The sequence below is a fragment of the Mesoplodon bidens genome (genome assembly GCF_964165515.1).
Source record: "Mesoplodon bidens genome assembly, chromosome: 7".
In the NCBI taxonomy this organism is placed as follows: Eukaryota; Metazoa; Chordata; class Mammalia; order Artiodactyla; family Ziphiidae; genus Mesoplodon; species Mesoplodon bidens.
The window spans coordinates 100,844,732-100,848,700 of NC_138164.1; positions in this window are offsets into that span (position 1 = coordinate 100,844,732).

A 3,969-nucleotide genomic window follows, 5' to 3' on the forward strand; every position below is an offset into this window, starting at 1 on the left:
TGAAAAGTGAATGACAGCGTTCAGTCCCCTTTTCTCCCTTTTCCTCAGGTCAATCTTGCCATGAAAAGGTGTTGAAGTAGCTCAGGGGCAGGCGAGCTGGCCGCAGGGTGGAGGCAAGGGGGAGAGATTTGTGAGCAGGGCCAGGTTAGCGGTGGTTTTATTACATCCCATTAACCATCTGGTCATGATTATAATAAGCGCATGAGTTATGGCGAATGACATGTGTTTCTTGAAAAAAAAAGAAAAAGAAAAAGAGAGAGAGGAGGAGGAGGAGAAAGAAACACAGCAAAGCCCCCAGAGGTGGCCTGGCTGGCTGGCCGGGGAACGGGCCGTGAGTGGGCCTGTTCTGCCCTGTGCTTTTTAACCCCCTCACATCCTGGGCGTGGCGTGTGGGGAGAGAGGGACTCCTGGGGGCCTGTCAGGGTCAGGAGGCTCCCAGGAGGATCTTTCTTGCCCATTTGTCTAAGAGCTATCAGAGGACAGGGCTGTGGTCGGCTCAGCTGGGAGGCCCCACTACCTGGGACAAGGCCTGGCCCAGAACAGACATTTGGAGTGTGGAAGAGGGAAGGAAAGGAGAAGAGAAAGGCAAGAATGAAGGAAGGGAGGAGGAAGAGAGGGAGGGAGGGAGGGAGGGAGGAGGTTGGGGCTTCTCACTGAACTGTCATTCATTCATTCATTCATTCATTCAACAACCATGATCTTTCTATTGCACACAGCGTGGTGTAGCAGGTGAGGCCTGGGCTGAGGTCAGAACACCTGGGTTGCTCCCTGGGCTTTGCCATGTACATCCTGTGTGGCTTTGGGTGAGTTCCTTTCCTTCTCTGTGTTCATTTGTAAAAGGAGGTGGTCACTCAAGTCTCTCCCAGCTCTGACTTCATGGGAGCTGCAAATCTCTGGGAGCAAGGGGCACAGAGACGCTGCCTCCTGCCCCAGCACTGCGGAGGTCCACACCCAGCCCTCAGTTGGAAGTGTCCTAAGAGATCATCTAATCTCATTCCTGCTCACCCATTTCACAGGGGTGGAAACGGAGGCCTGGGTGTCTATGTTGCCTAATGATGAACTCTCCAGTTCTCTTCCACCCCCTTTCTCTCCTCCTCATCCTAAGGTCAAAGGGGATTACAACCACTCAAAGACACAATCTTCTGTGACCAAGGAGGTCTCCACAAGGGTGGCAGCAGAAGACAAGAGCCCCTGTTTGGGGAAGTTCCACCTCACCCTGGCAGCCAGACCATGGCTCTTGGCTCCAGGAACAGACCTCGGGGGCTGCAGATGAAGGGTGTGGGAACTGGGGACCTTGGCCACCAGACCCGTGGGTGTCAGGAAGTGTGAGGCCTCATCTCTGAAAATGTGCCCACGAGTCAGATCACCTAGAGAATTAGTCTTTAACTCCCTCAAGTGGTTTCACACCCTTTTTCCAGATGAGGAAATGAGGTTTGCTCACAATCTCACAGCAGTGGGTAGCAGACCCGGGCTGGGATCCAGGTCTGCCTAACTCCAAAGCCCGTGTTGTGTCTTCCTTCCTAAGGCCTCTACCTCTGCAGCGTGGAGGCCTGACCTGGCCTCCACCAGTGTGACAGTGGGCAAGTCAGGTCACCTCCCTAAAACTCAGTGTCCTCACCTGGAGAATGGGACCACCCTCAGGGGGCCAACAGGAGGGGTCATCAAAGCAGCATCAAGCCCAGAGCTGGGGTGGGGGGGGGCAGGGATGGTGCTGGACCAAATTAGAGCTTCCCAGTCTTTTTTCCAAGCATTCATTATCCTGTGTTTTGAAAGATCTTATCTCTTGAACAAACTTTGTTTTAAAGTAATAATTAATTTATTCCTCCTTCCTTCTATCCCTCCAACATGCCTGCGGTCATCCTCTGAGATGACTGCTGTGTCCACACTGGGCTGCTGGAATTCTAATCACCCCTAAGAGAGAACATTCTCTGTCCAGGCAGGATTCTCCAAGCTGGGGGTGTAAGGGCCTTGCAATTGCCAGAATAATGGGATGATACCTATTCTGTTACCTCTCTGAGGACCCCAGGTCAAGAGCCCCTGGGAGGGTGATGGTGATAAGACACGCAGTCATGGGCCTTCATGGAGCTCACCTCCTATGCCCTGTATGGTTCCAGGAAGTTTCCACGTGTTACCTCACAGGTTCTATTACCTGTCCTCAGTCTATACGGGAAGAACTAAGACTCGGAGACCTTACCAGCTCCCAAGGTCACGAGGTGGGATGTGGAGAGTCAGGGCTCCAGCCCCGTCTGATTCCAGAACCCCACTTCTGAATCCCAGCACTAAATTTCCTTCCCGTGCCTGAGTCTAGAATCCTGTGATTGGGGTGGGAGATCTGGGGCAGCGTGGGCCTTGCCTGGAGGACTTCCCAGTCTAGCAGAGGACACTGGACACGAATAGGTGTGCTCAGACTTGCAGGACATCAAGGCAAAGGCCCCACAAGGCCTTGCGTGATTTGGCCAAAGATTGGCCACTGGTGCCCGCAGCAGAGCCATGCAGCCAGGAGACCCCTGAGCCGAGCGGCTCCCCGCTCTGTGCCTCCGTTTCCCCCAGTATAGTGCACAGACACTAATGCTTCAAAGGGCTGCCAAGAGATAGCAGAGGCCCAAACGCCCAGTTATAACGGCCTGTGACTAAGACGAATCGCCCTCGGGCAGCAAGCCTTCTCTGTGCATTGCCAGGTGGGGAACTGAAAAGGAAGCCGGAGGAGGACCGCATTCTGGAGGCCTGTCCTGAGAACTGGGGCTGCCCCGCAGAGTGATGGCCGCTGGGGGATGAACCTGAAGATAAATAAGAACAGTCCGCGTGAGCCCAGGCTCATCTTAACACTAAGCAGAGAGGCCTGGGGCTGGACTTGAAAGCGTCCGGCTGAGATGGATGGGCTGCTGCCAAGGCGGGGGCAGCTGGGCGTGCGGGATGAGTGATGGGGTGTCGGGGCGCTCAGTCACCGCCAGCCAGAGACGCCGACCTCTGTCCAGCCGCCGGGACATGTGCGGGGGCCTGCCCCTCCCACCGCCCTGCCCGGGGATTTATGGTTTCGCTGAGGCCTGGAGAGGGGCTGAGGCCAGGCCTGTGGTGGGAGGGTTTGATGTCAGCCTGGCTGCCCCTGCTGGATTTCCGCCCTGCGCAATCCAGGGAAAAACAGGTCGGGCCCTGCAGGGCAGCGGTGACTCAGGGTCACGCACAGAGGGGTGTGGGGTTTGGCCCCCTTCCTTATGTTGGCTGGCCCTGGGGACCTCTGGTAGGGAGCCTCCGGGTGCCCTGTCCTCAGCCAATTTACGCCTCTGTGCTTTTCCAGCCTCCTTGCCTTTACCCACGCAGGTCCCTCTGCCTGGAGTGCTGGGTGCCCTGGAGAAGTCCCACCTGCCCTCGCAGCCTTGGCGTCTATGCCACCTGCTGTTGGCACGCTTGCTTTGGCATCCCTGCTCCATCCAGGCCCCCTCCTGGCCCTTACTAACCTCTCCGACAGTCATTTGGTATCTGTCCCCAAGTGACCATGAGCTTGAGGGCAGGGAGCCCACCTTTCTTCATCTTGAGCCCCTGACATTTACTCCGTGATATAAACTGCCGTTTATATCTTCCCATGTGCCAGAAGCTGTGCTGTGTTTTTCTATTTTACTATTTACTGTGTTCATCCATTTTACAGGCACGGAAACTGAGGCTCAGAGAATCATTAGACAGGATTCAAAGTCTGATTCCAAAACACAAGTGCTGGCCTGTTGAGCTCAGCGCCAGGTTGCGGGGAAAAATCAGCAAAACATGGAACAAGTTTTCTTTTTCCTCTGAGTCCATCACCCAGTGCCTATGCTTTGCATTTGCACAATAATGTGACTACACCTATTGATCCCCATAGCAATCCTGTGAGGTCGGTGTTGTTGTGATCATCCCATTTTACAGAGTGAGAAAACTGAGGTCCAGAGAGGGGACACACGTGCCAGGGCCACAGCCAGCAGGTGGCTGGGCCAGAGCTTT